This window comes from Podarcis melisellensis (genome assembly GCF_964234715.1).
Source record: "Podarcis melisellensis genome assembly, chromosome: 1".
NCBI lineage: Eukaryota > Metazoa > Chordata > Lepidosauria > Squamata > Lacertidae > Podarcis > Podarcis melisellensis.
In genome coordinates, this window is record NC_138528.1 from 830,673 (window position 1) to 847,720 (window position 17,048).

Consider the following 17,048-nt stretch of genomic DNA (forward strand, 5'->3'; position numbering starts at 1 on the left):
ACCCAGAACATTGGTGTGCAAGCTCTTATATAGACTTTTGAAATTGCCACCCTGTAGCTCAAGATTGGAGAAGATCAGTCTACATCCCAATCCCAAAGAAGGGCAGTGCCAAAGAATGCTCCAACTACTGCACAATTGCACTCATTTCACACGCTAGCAAGGTTATGCTTAAAATTCTACAAGGAAGGCTCAAGCAGTATGTGGACCGAGAACTCCCAGAAGTGCAAGCTGGATTTAGAAGAGGAACCAGAGACCAAATTGCAAACATGCGCTGGATTATGGAGAAAGCTAGAGAGTTCCAGAAAGACATCTACTTCTGCTTCATTGACTACGCAAAAGCCTTTGACTGTGTCGACCACAGCAAACTATGGCAAGTTCTTAAAGAAATGGGAGTGCCAGATCACCTCATCTGTCTCCTGAGAAAGCTCTATGTGGGACAAGAAGCTACAGTTAGAACTGGATATGGAACAACTGATTGGTTCAAAATTGGGAAAGGAGTACGACAAGGCTGTATATTGTCTCCCTGCTTATTTAACTTATATGCAGAATTCATCATGCGAAAGGCTGGGCTGGATGAATCCCTAGGCGGAATTAAGATTGCCGGAAGAAATATCAACAACCTCAGATATGCAGATGACACAACCTTGATGGCAGAAAGTGAGGAGGAATTAAAGAACCTTTTAATGAGGGTGAAAGAGGAGAGCGCAAAATATGGTCTGAAGCTCAACATCAAAAAAACGAAGATCATGGCCACTGGTCCCATCACCTCCTGGCAAATAGAAGGGGAAGAAATGGAGGTAGTGAGAGATTTTACTTTCTTGGGCTCCATGATCACTGCAGATGGTGACAGCAGCCACGAAATTAAAAGACGCCTGCTTCTTGGGAGAAGGGCAATGACAGGCCTAGACAGCATCTTGAGAAGTAGAGACATCACCTTGCCAACAAAGGTTCGTATAGTTAAAGCTATGGTTTTCCCAGTAGTGATGTATGGAAGTGAGAGCTGGACCATAAAGAAGGCTGATCGCCGAAGAATTGATGCTTTTGAATTATGGTGCTGGAGGAGACTCTTGAGAGTCCCATGGACTGCAAGAAGATCAAACCTCTCCATACTGAAGGAAATCAACCCTGAGTGCTCACTGGAAGGACAGATTGTAAGCTGAGGCTCCAGTACTTTGGCCACCTCATGAGAAGAGAAGACTCCCTGGAGAAGACCCTGATGTTGGGAAAGATGGAGGGCACAAGGAGAAGGGGGCGACAGAGGACGAGATGGTTGGATAGTGTTTTCGAGGCTACCAGCATGAGTTTGACCAAACTGCGGGAGGCAGTAGAGGACAGAGGTGCCTGCCGTTCTCTGGTCCATGGGGTCACGAAGAGTCGGACACGACTAAACGACTAAACAACAACAACAAGCTCAAGACCACCCCCCCAAAAAAATATCATACATACATCACAGAAGGAGGTGGTCTACAGCAGAAATCCTGATTGCCAGGATAACAGTTAATGGTCACTGACTGCATTACCTGGGCAGCCTGGCCATTCTTTTGTGATGGTAAATATTTTAATTCCTGAATCCAGGTCACAGATTCACCCTATTCATACACAGATACACCCTTAAGACAGGATTTGTAAGCAGAAAGACAAAGGGAAGGTTTTCCCATTTCCTTCCTCACTGAGAGAAATATATTGAGGTCAATTGGGAGAGTCAAAATAACTTCAGGATTGCTCTCCTGTACCACTTTCTTGGGCTCCATGATCACTGCAGATGGTGACAGCAGTCATGAAATTAAAAGACGCCTGCTTCTTGGGAGAAAAGCAATGACAAACCTAGACAGCATCTTAAAAAGCAGAGACATCACCTTGCCAACAAAGGTCCGTATAGTAAAAGCTATAGTTTTCCCAGTAGTGATGTATGGAAGTGAGAGCTGGGCCATCAAGAAGGCTGATCGCCGAAGAATTGATGCTTTTGAATTCTGGTGGTGAAGGACTGCAAGAAGATCCAACCTATCCATACTGAAGGAAATCAGCCTTGAGTGCTCACTGGAAGGACTGATCCTGAAGCTGAGGCTCCAAGACTTTGGCCACCTCCTGAGAAGAGAAGACTTCCTGGAAAAGACCCTGATGCTGGGAAACCCATTGCTCTCGAAGCTACCAGCATGAGTTTGACCAAACTGCGGGAGGCAGTGGAAGACAGGAGGGCCTGGCGTGCTCTGGTCCAGGGGGTCACAAAGAGTCAGACACAACTAATCAACTAAACAACAACACCATTTCAGACACATGGTTTATATTCCTATGTATGTGTTTGCATTGTACATTTATGGACGTTTATTTTTTATTTGGGACCTTAGAATTCTTATAACAATTCTGCATGTAGATTTATTTATTTTTAAGCCATGTCTTCTTTTTCTTTCTGGTGACGGAGAGTTGGAAATGCAAAGGAATGGCTTCATCTGTGCGGGTCAAGTCAGATCATGCTCCTTAAAATAATGGCCTCTGATTCTTCTCCCAATCGGCTGAGCTTCCTGGTAATGATTCCTTTGCTGGGCTGAGCGAAGGAATTGAAATCAGCTTTAAAAGGCAGCGGATTTGCTATTGCTGTGTTCTACAATCCAGAGGTGAGCTTTAGCGAGGATATTCTGATGCTAATTCCTCTTCCCTAGAGGACATTTTGCTTCATTTTCACGCTGTTTCACTGCCGCCCCTTAAACGTTTTGCCATCATAATGCACGAAGAATAAGCCTTCAGGATAAGTGTTGGATGCCTTATTATATAAATTAATATAAAGGCACTTTCCACCAGATTTTCTGAAGTCTCTCTCTTTCTTCCTTTTTGCCCCAGAGCCAGCTGGCCGTCTTCTCAGTGAAATGATGGTGCCATCATGACTCCCAGACCTGTGCAATCTGTCTGTGGATGAGTTCAGCTGGAGGACATGACAGTTCAGAAGGTGACCTCGCCCAGCTTCTCTGCATTCATGGAAAACTGGGTCCTTCCCAGCCCCCCAGATCATCCCCCAAATTGAACAGCCATGAGATGGGCTTATCTCCAAGGGGATGCTACTGCCCGCTCAGTGAAACCTCCCAAATGCTGCTCATCCTGCAATTATGATTATTATTATTTTAAAAATATTATTATTATTTAAATTTATGTACCACCTGTATGACGGTGGTTGCAACATAAAACCACAATCTAAAAACACGACATACGTAATCGAAATAAAAACAACCTGTCAGGGGTTCAGGAGCAGAGGCACAGGGGAAAGAGGAAGCGGAGAGCGAAGGGGAACAATCTGAGGGCAGCGTAGGTGAGGATGACAGTGGGGCAAGAGATTCCATGAGCCTGTCCAGTGATTCGGAAGATTCCCAGAAGGGGGCACCGATAGCCAGAGCAAGGGGGGTCCCGGGAGGGACGCACCAGAAGCAAGGGACCAGCGGTGACTCCCAAAGCAGCAGCTGGAGATCGGGACCAGCTTCCCCACCGGAGCGTAGCGGGGGGGAAGGGTCCCACGTGTCAGGGCCGGCTTCCCCTCCAGGGGAAAGAGAAGATGAGTCAGGGCTGACCACACCCCTATCGCTGAGTGAGGGAACAGAGGGGAAGTCAGATCCAGCGAGCCCCCCCGAAGGGGGAAGCAGTGACAGGAGCAGTCAGGAGGTCAGGAGGAAGGTAGCCGGCTGGGTGCGTGCGCCAAGTTCAAATGCACAGGCGCACGGGAGAGCTGGGAGCGCGGATTGGGAGCCAGGTCCTAAAGCACGCCGGAGGCAGGGGGAAGAATCCGGGGACTCTTCAGCATCAGAAGAGTCCAGAAAGGGCAACACCCTGGCGGGCAGGCGGACCCAGAGGAGGAAGGAGCAGAGGAGGAGGTGGAGCAAGGCTAGGGTCTTGAACTGGTGTCTGGGGGGAGGAGATTCAGACGGAGCTTCAGCGGTCTAGAGTTGAGACGTAGAGCTGCGCGCCGCGGCTTTGGAATCGAAACTGAACCTTATCAGCAACATACCCTGCAGTGTTCCTCAGATGCAAATAGGGACATTTCTCACCCCCCCATCTGACCCTCATCGAACCCCCCTTTCGCCCGTCCCCCCAGAGTACTTCCTATCAGAAGAAGGATGAGTGTCATCACCACTTCACCAATGAATTTGAATTTTACTATTATGGTCACAGACCAGTTCCGGGTCACTTACAATATCAGGGAAATCATAAAACACAACAGGAATACATTGAATTGCAATTGGATATAACAGAGACAATTCAAATATAGCGGCAGTTTTTTAAAATAAATAAATCTTGGTCACTAAAATATAACCTAAAATTATCATTTAAAACCTTAATCATTTTGGTAGTACAGCTTGTTCCCTAAGTTTTATGGCAGTCACACAGAATTTGGCCACCCTGAGCGTGATCTCTGGATCCTTGTCCTCTACCAGGAGTTTTAAACATTGGAGTTTGTATATCCCCATAGAAACGAAAGCGTAGCAAGACATGAGAGACAGTTTCACCAATGGGACACAGGACACTTGCCCTCCACTGTCCTGAAAAAACCTCCTAATGTTTTGCTCTGCTCTGCTCTTTGGTAGATTTACAAAAAGGAAAGCACAAACCAATAAATAAATTTTAGCAAGGGCTTCTCCTTCCTTCTTTCTCCCCCCCCCCCCGGAGGCCTGCCCCCTTCCTGCCCATCAAAGCCAGTGCATCCAGCAAGTCTGGGCCTTGGTGGAAAAGGCAGGATCTCCTCCTCCTCGCTTGCTCTCTGAAATATATTCGGAGTCGAGAGTGGATTTCATGCTCTTTATTCAGCTCATAGTGGTGAGGAGGAATGGAAGTTCCCCCAGAATGTCTGCTTTACAGTGGTTCCTCAGGTTACATACGCTTCAGGTTACATACGCTTCAGGTTACATACGCTTCAGGTTACAGACTCTGCTAACCCAGAAATAGTGCTTCAGGTTAAGAACTTTGCTTCAGAATGAGAAAAGAAATTGTGTGGCGGTGATGGCAGCAGGAGGCCCCATTAGCTAAAGTGATGCTTCAGGTTAAGAACAGTTTCAGGTTAAGAACGGACCTCCAGAACGAATTAAGTACGTAACCCGAGGTACCACTGTATATACATTATTTACACATTGGGCCCCACGTGATTGGCTAATTCCGGGATTCTCCTGTAGGAAGGAAGCTGGCGGGGCAGCCGTGGGGAGGCCATGGGGTGCCCCTCGCAGCCGCCACAACCATCAGCAGAGCTCAGGACAAGCAGCGAATCATTCTCCCCCTGGAGGATGGCAGCCCTTGGGGGGGGGGGGAGATAGGAACATTCTGGGATCAAGAGGGAGGCCGGGGTGGCTTTTGTGATACTGGGACTGTCCCTGGGAAATTGGGACCCTTGGGGGGTTTGCAGCAGCATTCAACACCTTGGAACTCCCTGCCTATTGACAACGAGTTTAACAGAAACCCCCCATTGACATAGAACAGGTAAATGTAAATGTTTGACATTGTTATTATTTTGCTGGAAGCCGCCCAGAGTGGCTGGGGAAGCCCAGCCAGATGGACAGGGTATTATTGGTATTATTAGTATTAATATTATTATGGGCTCTGTAGGGGAGACAACTTTGTCCTCCTGAAAGCATTGAACACATTCCCCCATTGACACTTTCCCCAACCTTAGCAAAAGATAGTTATGGCACGTCCGTCAGGCCTAAGGGTCCACCAGCTATTGTCTACCCCTTTTTGCCTGGTTCCCTTCTCCCTGCCCCAATCCATCCCACGCATTCTGCTCACATTTTTCTGGCCTCTGGGCCCCTCCTGGCTGAAATGGGGAGCTGGGAGGAAGGGAACTGGGGGCTGCCATCATCTTATCAGGCACCCCAGAGCTGCCAGGAGGCTGCTGAGATACCCACTGATGGAGCCATGGCCATTCTCTGGACAGCAAACGTCTTTTAAGAGAGAAGGAAAAAACAACAGGAGAAAGAGAACTAAATGCCACATGATTTAGATTTCTCGGGTATAAAATAATCTGAAATAGACTAGCACAAAGTACACCATAAGCAAAGGTATAAAATGGCAGTTTATGGATAAGCAGCCTCTTTTAAGTACTAAACGTTGAGTCGTGCGAGCAAATCTCCAAAATAATGAGGGGGAGCATTAAAAACGCATTTATTTTACAGTCTGCACCTTAAGATTCCACAACGTTTTTTGCTTAGTTACCGATACAGTGAAATTGGAGGCTTTTAATATTGTTCTTAATGGAATTTCTGAAAAGGCAAATGGAAAAAGCTGTAAGATGACAGTTTGTAAAATGGTGATGGAAAAGATGAATTAAGAGGAAAGGGCCTTGCCGATATATATATATTTAGATGTATGGCCAGGAAGGGGCCGTGGTCCAACAGAAGAAGGAGTCACAGAGCTGGGAGATGATTAAGAGCCCAGCTACCGATGGCTTGTTTTATTTTATTTCACAAGATTTATATACCCTTTGCTTGCAGTAAAACCATAAGGAGAGATGTCTTCTTAGGTACGTGAGGCTATAGGAAGCTGGATTTTCCTGAACATACATAGCTCAGTATTGTCCACAGTGACTGTCAACTGCTCTGCAGGGCCTGTAAGAGAGGTTCTCCTTGATGGTTCCAGTATGGAGCCTCACACCCAGTTCCCAACTGGTCAGAATTTATTCAATGATGCATTACCAGGCAGAGTTCAAAGAGAGAGCTTTCAGTTTTGGCCCACACTATGAAGAGTAAGACAAACCTAGACAGCATCTTAAAAAGCAGAGACATCACCTTACCAACAAAGGTCCATATAGTTAAAGCTCTGGTTTTCCCAGTAGTGATGTATGGAAGTGAGAGCTGGACCATCAAGAAGGCTGATCACCGAAAAATTTATGCTTTTGAATTATGGTGCTGGAGGAGACTCTTGAGAGTCCTGTGGACTGCAAGAAGATCAAACCTCTCCATTCTGAAGGAAATCAGCCCTGAGTGCTCACTGGAAGGACAGATCCTGAAGCTGAGACTCCAAGACTTTGGCCACCTCATGAGAAGAGAAGACTCCCTGGGAAAGACCCTGATGCTTTGAAAGATGGAGGGCACAAGGAGAAGGGGATGACAGAGGACAAGATGGTTGGATAGTGTTCTCGAAGCTACCAACATGAGTTTGACCAAACTGTGGGAGGCAGTGGAAGACAGGAGGGCCTGGCGTGCTCTGGTCCATGGGGTCACCAAGAGGCGGACACAACCAAACGATTCAACAACAACAAATGAAGAGTAAGCCTAAGAGAAATTCATTACCAGGTTCAGGGAGTCTTATCAGGAAGCCCCACCTGAAGATCCCAGCGAGGACTGAGCTTGGATTTCTGCAGGTAAAGCAGATGGTGTACCCCTGAGCTAGGCCAGATCATTGCTCTCCCATCTTGGAAGGTGGTGGACACGCTTTCCTTGGAGACTTCTGAACGCAGAGGTTAGATGGTCATCTGCCAGGAGACTTGTAGCTATGATTCCTGAAACACAGGGAGTTGGACTAGATGCCCCTGGGTCCCTTCCCACTCTACAGTTCTAGGATTCTGTGACTCTATGACCTCAAAAGGTGGTGGACTCTCCTCCATTGGAGTTTTTTTCTTCCCCCACAGGTAGGATGGCCACCTGTCAGGAACTCTTCAGCTGAGATTCCTGCTAGGCAGAGGGTTGGACTGGATGTCCCTTGGGGTGCCTTCCACCTTGACAATTCTACGATTCTATGAAACCTTGGAAGCAGAAGAATTAATTCATGCCCTCTCAGTTATTTCTGGCTCTTCTCAAACTCCCCTTGGAAACAGGAACTGCAACATAAACCCACAACGTGGGGTATTTCCCCCGACCTAGAGAGTAAGGCCATTGTCATCACGTCCAGAAATACTTTTTTGAAATGGGGAGGACTGCAGTCCTGGTAGAGCCTCCAGATTTATTGCTCAGGGCCTTACTTAATCTTTGCAGGGGCTAATTCATGTGCTGTAACAGTCAAGGAGCCCCCACTTTTCCTAGCGATTGGCTTTGTCGCAGCTACAATCCCCACAGAGAAAAGCATCATTTTCTCCCCTGAAATTTGCAGTGTGGGTAGAGCATTACTCACTCCTATGCTAGACCTTCCAATTAGCCGGAAATTAATTCCATCGCCTCTACTTTCAGCACAGCAGCTACGGGTTGGTGTGTGGACCCGCAATGGGCCTTCACGGTCACATGGAGAAACCCTCCCCTGCAGAACATTAGAGGGAAGCTGTGCAAGTGTATTATTAAGCCTTGTGTTGCGAGGAAAATATTAAAAAGGCACATTCTCAATAGAATCCTTTCTGAAAGAACGTGATTCTTCCCAAGCACGAAACGGTGTCCCATAACTTTCAGGGGGATGTGATGTTGACCTAGAAAATGGCAGTTCACGCCTCCTGCTCCTTCCGCAGATGGCCTTCGATGGTCCTCTGAGGACAGATTCTGCACCCGTAAAAAGGGAGCAGGAACAACTTGCCTCAAATAATTATTGTGACAAAGAAGTGGAGCTAATCAAGGATAAATTGTATTATCCACCATCAGCCTCAGGGGTAGGATTAAAACCATAAGGAAATAAATTAAGCCCCTGAAAACTTTCAGATAACTGGAACTGAAAAGTACCCTCCAAAACAAGGCAGTAGAAAATGAGAACTTATGAAGGACTTTGAAACAAACATGACATGTATTATTTTTGGAGCATATATAGAATATATATATACAAGCTGGAAGCTGTGCAGAGGAGGGCGACCGAGATGATCAAGGGCCTGGAAACCAAGCCTGATTAGGAATGGTTGAAGGAGCTGGGTATGTTTAGCCTGGGAAAGAGGGGACTGAGAGGAGATAGGATGTTGTTGTTGTTGTTTAGTCGTTTAGTCGTGTCCGACTCTTCGTGACCCCCTGGACCAGAGCATGCCAGGCACTCCTGTCTTCCACTGCCTCCCGCAGTTTGGTCAGACTCATGCTGGTAGCTTCGAGAACACTGTCCAACCATCTCATCCTCTGTTGTCCCCTTCTCCTTGCGCCCTCCATCTTTCCCAACATCAGGGTCTTTTCCAGGGAGTCTTCTCTTCTCATGAGGAGAGAAGTCTTGGAGACTCAGCTTCAGGATCTGTCCTTCTAGTGAGCACTCAGGGCTGATTTCCTTCAGAATGGAGGAATCTCCTTCAGAATAGTGGTGAGTTTTGACCAAACGTGATCCATCTGGAGCAGGAACCGGCAAGCCACTCCAGTATCCCTGCCGAGAAAACTCCATGGACAAAGGAGATAGGAAAGGCATCTTCAAAGACCCAAAATGCTCTCATTTGTCACAAGCTTGCTTTCTGCTGCTCCAGAGGGGAGGTCCCAAACCAATGGTTTCAAATGACTAAATTGTTAGGAAGAACTTTCTGCAAGTAAGAGCTGTTCAATGGTGGAACGGACTCCCTCAGAAGATGGTGGATTCTCCTTCCTTGGAGGATTTTAAGCATCTGTCTTGGGTGCTTCAGCTGAGATTCCTACCTTTCAGAGGGTTGGACTAGATGACTATTTGTGTGCTTTCCAATTCTATGATTCTATGAACAATTAAGATTCTGTGAAGCAAGCAAGCCCTAATCTCTGAATGGCACCTTCCTTCCTTCCTTCCTTCCTTCCTTCCTTCCTTCCTTCCTTCCTTCCTTCCTTCCTTCCTTCCTTCCTTCCTTCTCTGGGTGCCTCCTCTGTCCCAGCACTAGGCACACAGGGACTGTCCTGGTTTTGTTTCCTCGCAATCAATAATCTCTCCAGGTCCAGCCTTCCAGGCAGATTAGAGCAGGCCTGGGACGCACGGAGAAGGGCTGAGCTGCCACTGAGTAATGGGCGCAATAAATATCCCCTTTGTTATCCTTGCACAAAAGATGTTTTCACTGATGTATAACGGTGCCATGTTCAGATTAGCCGCCTTGCTGCCGCCAGCGAGAAGGAGCTTGAATCATTTCCAGTACCTTCCCTGACTGAAGTGGGCCAGAGCCTCATAAAACACCCTTATTGCTTTCTGTCCTTCCTCCAAAGCGCAGATCAAGGTGTTATTTCATTGCTAAGATCCTGACGCTGGGAGAGAGGCGGCCGCTCTCTGCCTAGAGCTCAGAATGGCAGGTCAACGCATCTTCCGGTGTAATGGGGTTGAGATTAATTGGTGATAAGAATCTATGAACATAAGAAGATCCTGCAGTGTCAAGACAATGGCCTATCCAGTCCAGCCTTGTCTTCTCACAGTGGTCAACCAGATATTCCAAAGGGTTGCCATATTTCAAAAAGTGACACAAAATTTGTTGTTGAGCTTTCGGAGGGGGGCAAAGTTCTTGAGATGGATAGATAGATATATTGGCCAAAGTTTTGGCTAAATCTCAAAAGAATTAAAGTTTTTGAACTATTTATTTTTAAGGAAATTCGCAAGAACATCAGCACTTTTGGCACGGGTTGCCATATGTCCAGGTTTTCCCATACATTTTTTTGTGGTACTACACAATATAGTTTGTTAAGAAAATTCCCAAACTCGGATCCACATCTATCTTTAAGTCTTTATGTGTTTATATGCCTACCGCATTTTAAAACTTAAAATCCATTGTTGTATATTATTTAAATGTTTGTTTTGCTTTTAGGATTGTAGTTCCATTTGTGTTTCACAAGCTGGTCTCTGACCGTAATAAATTTCATGTTCATTTTTAGTGATTTTTGGAAATTCCAGCCGGACGCTCTTTCTGCCCAGACGTGTGGCAGCCCTGCCCACAAGCAGGATACAGCCCCACAAGCCCTCTCCCCTCCTGTGGCTTCCCGTGACTGCTATTCAGAAGCTTGACTGAACATAAGAACCAAAGTCCAGCATCCCGTTCTGTCCGTAGCCAAATCTAGATGGACTGGACCTGGACCAGGAGGCTCCACAGGAATGTAAGAAGAGCCCTGATGGATGAGGCCCATGGCCCATCCAGAGGCCGAGCAACCTTCTCCAGTCCCCGGAGCGGCACTCGTCCCAGGGGGCATGGTGCACATCCCATGGGGTGCGTGGTGAGCGGGGGTGCCCCGGGGTGCCGCCGATCAGGGGTCAGCATTATGCCACCTCCCCTTTGGAATGCCACCTGGGGTGGACCCATAGCTGTCAACCATCCCTTATTTGGCGGGAAAGTCCCTTATCCCAGCGCCGTGTCCCGCTGCTGTCCCTTATTGATGATGTCTCTTAAATTTCCTGGAAGCAGCTCCTCTCCCTCCCTCCCTCCCTGCCGGCCAGGGAGGAGGGAGGCTCCAACTGGGTTGCTTGGCTGCGTTGCTCACCCAATAAGGAGTCTAAGAACAACTGGTGGGTGGAGCTTGCATGCCTTGTGCCGATCAAATCGGCTGCGTTGCCTGGGGACTCCTTTGCTCAGCGCTTCCCAGCAGAGAGGTGATGGTGGTTTTCCTTGCTGCATCCCCTTTGCTGGGTTGCTGCGCTGTGGGAACCACCGCTTGAGGCTTCGTTTGGCTGCTGGCTGGGCTTTCTACCTTTGGCTCGGAGGGGCTCAGAAGCTGAACATACCTGTGTTCGGAAAATGCCTTATTTTGGCTGCTGATCCCTTATTTTCAAATCTGTAAGTTGACAGCTATGGGTGGACCGCCTCCCCTCCCAACCTCGGAACGCCCCTGGGTCCATCTAGTCTACTGTCCTGTCTTCACCGTGACCAACCAGATGCCCATAATGGGAAACCCACAAGCAGGATTTGAGCGCAGTTTCCAGGAGCTTGCATTCAGAAGAGTTCCTGCCTCCAACAGCAGAGCACAGCCATTCTGGCTAGTAGCCACAGACAGCCCTCCCCTCCATGAATTTACCCAATCCTCTGATAGCCATCCACGTTGGTGACCTTCACCCCCTCCTGTGTGGTTTGGGAGCTGCACGGTCAGGGAAAAAACAATGCTGTCCAGGGTTGTAAAGACTGCAGAGAGAATAATTGGGTGCACTTTTCCCACCTTGGATCAAATATATGCTTCCAGGTGCCATAGGAAAGCTGCAGAGATAGTACAGGATAGTGCGCACCCCGGAAATGATCTCTTTCAGCTTCTGCCTTCTGGAACAAGGTACAGGGTTATAAAGACTAGGACTAGCCGCCTGAGAAACAGTTTCTATCCAAATGCGATTTTGGTTTTAAATGCCGTGTAAGGAGTCTATGTGGTGTAGTAGTTAAGAGCAGTGGACTCGTAATCTGGTGAACCGGGTTCACTTCCCTGCTCCTCCACATGCGGCTGCTGGGTGACCTTGGGCTAGTCACACTTCTCTGAAGTCTCTCAGCCCCACTCACCTCACAGAGTGTTTGTTGTGGGGGGAAAGGAGAATGTGAGCCGCTTTGAGACTCCTTCGGGTAGTGATAAAGCGGGATACAGTGGTGCCTCGCAAGACGAAATTAATTCGTTCCGCGAGTTTTTTCGTCTAGCGAATTTTTTGTCTTGCGAGGCACGGTTTCCCATAGGAATGCATTGAAAATCAATTAATGCGTTCCTATGGTCAAAAAAAGTCCAAACAAAGCCAAATTTGGTACAACAAGAGTTTATTAACTGCTCTTTAAAGTCACACATACTGTAAAGAGCAGTTCAAAAAATGAAGGAAAAATAAATTAAGTTTCTAAACATGACAGAAAAACATTTAAAAATCAACAAAGTGTACAGTACATTTTCTAAGACTCTGGGGGACCACTCGAAGAAGGCTCCTCTTCCACTCTTTGCTTCTTGCTCAAGAACCTGTCCATAGTCTGCTGCTTCATCCGCCTTTTCAGCACCTCCCTGAAAGGTGACATGACCGTCGTATCATAACTGTTCCCAAGGTCACGTGCCTTTTGCTTGTCAGGGTGGTGCTGGTCTGCAAAAGTCTGCACCTCCTTCCACTTCTGGCAAATGTCCCTCAGTTTTTCGGAGGACAGCCGTTCCTCAGTTGCTTCCTCCTCTTCCAGCGAGGCCCACTCCTGCGCAGCCTCTGCCTGCAGTTCGACCAGCTCCTGGGTGGTCAGCTCGTGGTCGTGCTCCTCCACCAGCTCGCTGATGTCCTCCTCTGTGACCTCCAGTCCCATGGTCCTCCCCAAGGAAACAATGTCCTGCACCACTGTTGACTCTGGTGCATCAGAGTCACTTGGTGCCACACAGTCCGGCCACAGGCTGCGCCAAGCGCAATTCAAATTTCTCTGGCTGATCCCGTTCCAGGCCGTGGTGATCATCTTCAAGCAGGTGACGATGTCGAAGTGGTCCTTCCAGAATTCCCACAGGGTGATGGTGGTGCAGTCAGTCACCTCGAAGCATCGCCTGAAAAGCTCCTTGGTGTACAGTTTCTTGAAATTGGCGATGACCTGCTGATCCATCGGCTGGAGCAGTGGCGTGGTGTTAGGCGGCAGGAACATGATGCTGATGAAGCTGAACTCCTCCAACAAGTCCACCTCAAGGCCTTTAGGATGAGCAGGAGCATTGTCCATCAGAAGCAAAGCCTTCAGTGGCAGGTCGTTGTCCAGCAGGTACTGTTTGACAGCAGGGCCAAAAGCAAGATTGACCCAGTCCACAAACAGCACACGTGTGACCCAAGCCTTGCTGTTGGATCGCCACATGACACTCAGCTGCTCCTTGTCAATCTTGTGTCTCTTGAAGGCCCGTGGGTTCTCCGAGTGGTACACCAGCAGGGGCTTGATCTTCAGGTCGCCGCTTGCGTTGGCACAGAAGAGCAGGTCAGACGGTCCTTCATGGGCTTGTGGCCAGGCAACTTGGCCTCCTCCTGAGTGATGAAAGTCCTTTTGGGCATCCTCTTCCAAAACAGCCCGGTCTCGTCACAGTTGAAGACCTGCTGTGGAACGTAGCCCTCCGTCTTCACAACCTCCAGGAACTCCACTGCAAAGTCTTCAGCCGCAGGAACATCAGAACTGGCAGCCTCTCCGTGCCAGACAACGCTGTGGATTCCGGATCTTGTCTTGAACCGGTCAAACCAACCTCTGCTTGCCTTGAAGACTTCTGGCTCGCCTGAGGTTCCTGGCTGATCCTGGACGAGGTCTGTGTGCAAGGCCTTGGCCTTCTCGCAAATGACGGCCTCAGTCACTGTGTCCCCTGCACGCTGCTTCTCTTCTAACCAGATGAGCAGCAACTTCTCGACCTCCTCCAGAACAGCTGGCCGGTTCTTCATGATCCTGGTGACTCCCTTGGCTGCATCAGTCGCCATGATCTTCTCCCTCATCTTCAGGATGGTCCCGATGGTCGATGGATTCCTGCCGTACTCCCTGGCGAGGTCCGTCACACGCATTCCGCCGTCGTGCTTCCGGATGATCTCCTTCTTCATTTCCAGCGTCACCTTCTCCTTCTTCCTCTCACCGGCCTCTGCAGCAGCAGTCTTCTTGGGTCCCATGGCAGCACAGCTCCTTTGTAAACTCAGAAAAAGAAGAAAAAATCAGTGATGTGCTTCAAATCCAAAAAATTCAGAAGCACACAGCCACCCACCACACAGAAATTAAAACCCAGAACCAAGTCCTTGAATCCCAAACACCCCAACCCAAAATCCAAAACCCCCCAAAAAAGTTTTAAAAGTTTAACTAACCAAATGGATGCAAAAGAGGTTCGGGAAGAGCTTCAACAATCAATCATCGAAGTCTTCAGAAACCTCAAATGGCTGCAAAAGAAGTTTTGGAAAAGCTTAAAAAATCACCAAAGTCTTCAAAAACCTCAACTGTTCCCCCAGCCACCCATACCACACAGAAATTGCAAACCCCTAGCCAACTGCTCCCCCAGCCCCTCCCCAACTGCTGCAAACCCCTCCCCAACTGCTCCCCCAGCCAACCAGCACACAGAAATTCAAACTCAGAAAAATTTTAAAAAAAAACCAACATGGCCCAATGGTCATAAAAAAATAAAAAAAAAATTCCCCACAAGCTCCCAGATTGCTGCAAACCCCTCCCCAACTGTTCCCCCAGCCAACCAGCACACAGAAATTCAAACTCAGAAAAATTTTCAAAAAAAACCAACATGGCCCAATGGTCACAGAAAATCAAAAAAATTCAAAAAAAACCCCCACAAGCTCCCAGATTGCTGCAGAAACCTCCCCAACTGTTCCCCCAGCCACTCAGCACACAGAAATTCAAATTCAGAAAAAATTTCAAAAAATAACATGGCCCAATGGTCACAGAAAAACAAAAAAAATCCAAAAACCTCCCACAAGCTCCCAGATTGCTGCAGAAACCTCCCCAACTGTTCCCCCAGCCACCCAGCACACAGAAATTCAAACTCAGAAAAATTTTCCAAAAAAACCAACATGGCCCAATGGTCACAAAAAAATCAAAAAAATTCAAAACCCCCCCCACAAGTTCCCAGATTCTCTTAACCCCCCCCCCAACACCAAGTCCTTGAATCCCAAACACCCCAACCCAAAATCCAAAACCCCCCAAAAAAAGTTTTAAAAGTTTAACTTACCAAATGGATGCAGAAGAAGTTCTGGAAAAGTTTTGGAAAAGCTTCAAAAATGAGCAAAGTCTGAGAAAAGGCTACCAAACCGCGTGCTAACAGTTGCTCCTCGAAGTCAAGTCGCAACTGCAGCTGTTCAAGCAAAGCACCCTTGGTTTTAACGGTTTTAAGACAAAGGAAACAAAGTCGCAAGACGTTTTCGTCTTGCGAGGCACGCCCATAGGGAAATTCGTCTAGCGAAGCGTCGCAAAAACCGAAAAAACCTTTCGTCTAGCGAGTTTTTCGTCTTGCGAGGCATTCGTCTTGCGGGGCACCACTGTATCAAACCCAAACTACTCTTCTTCTTCTTCTTCTTCTTCTTCTTCTTCTTCTTCTTCTTCTTCTTCTTCTTCTTCTTCTTCTTCTTCTTCTGTATATTGTATTTTAAAAATGGGGCATCAGAGTTTTTAGGAGGCTAACCAGGTTACGGACATTTTTAACCTATCCCTGTTGCAGGGTTCTGTCCCTACCTGCCTGAAGACATCGGTTATAGTGCCGGTCCCCAAGCAGTCAGTGGTGGTATCTCTCAATGACTATAGACCAATAGCCCTAACATCTGTCGTTATGAAATGTTTTGAGAGATTGGTGCTAGATCATATTAAGGCTGGTCTTCCATCCACTCTAGACCCGTTCCAGTTTGCATACAGAAGAAACAGATCTACTGATGATGCTATTTCCATCGCTGTCCATACTGTACTGAGTCATCTAGAACGACAGGGAACCTACGCAAGGCTGTTGTTTGTGGACTACAGTTCTGCCTTCAATACAATTCTGCCAGACAGGTTATTCCTTAAAATGACCAATTTGGGTATACATCAGAAGATCTGTCTGTGGGTAAGGAATTTCCTGACTGATAGGCCGCAGACAGTGAGAATGGGATCTTACTATTCTTCTACTCTAGTATTAAGCACAGGAGCCCCTCAGGGATGTGTGCTAAGTCCCTTTCTCTATTCCCTGTACACATTTGATTGCACCCCACTGTATAAGTCCAACACAATCATCAAATTTGCGGATGATACAACAGTGGTGGGGCTCATTAGTGAGAACGATGAGACTGCTTATAGGAAAGAAGTACAGGGGTTAATTCAATGGTGTAAAGAAAACAATCTTATGCTTAACACCAAAAAAACCAAAGAACTCATAATTGACTTTAGGAGAAAGAAAAGTGTATTTTTACCATTGCACATAAATGGCGAGGAGGTGGAGAGGGTTGGTAGTTTTAAATACCTGGGCATTTATATCTCTGAGGACCTCTCATGGACTGCAAATATTAATATGGTTGTGAGGAAGGTGCAGGGGAGGTTGTATTTCCTGAGAATGCTCAGGGGACTGAATCTATCTCAGCACCTACTTCTGTCCTATTATCACAGTACCATCGAGAGTGTCTTAACCTATAGTATATTATCGTGGTATGGGAGCAGCTCTGAAATGGATAAAAAAGCTTTACAGAGAATAATTAAAATTGCCCAGAATGTTATTGGGCTCCAACTACCAACCCTGGATGAGATCTTCACGTCTCGCAGCTTGAAGAAGTCACACAATATCCTGAGAGATCCCACCCATCCTGCTCACAACTTCTTTGAACTGTTGCCTTCGGGCAGAAGATATAGGACAATGAAAACA

At 47.4% G+C, this 17,048-nt stretch overlaps 2 long non-coding RNA genes across 3 annotated transcripts in view; one reads left to right on the forward strand and one right to left on the reverse strand.

The window, feature by feature from the left end:
* LOC309373101 overlaps positions 1–17,048 on the forward strand; it is a 123,492-nt gene that overhangs the window by 26,267 nt on the left and 80,177 nt on the right. The window contains exons 2-4 of one of the 2 annotated variants that reach the window (XR_014169781.1): positions 2,420–2,612; positions 2,836–2,911; positions 7,599–8,832. This is a non-coding gene — a long non-coding RNA (uncharacterized lncRNA). Of the gene's footprint in view, positions 1–2,419; positions 2,613–2,835; positions 2,912–7,598; positions 9,051–17,048 lie in introns of those variants that run through there. The other variant, XR_014169782.1, reaches the window with a different exon arrangement.
* LOC309378466 lies at positions 12,495–14,553 on the reverse strand. Its single transcript, XR_014172095.1, has 2 exons — positions 14,081–14,553; positions 12,495–12,793 (listed from the first exon to the last, which is right to left on the reverse strand). It is a non-coding gene; the product is annotated as an uncharacterized lncRNA (long non-coding RNA).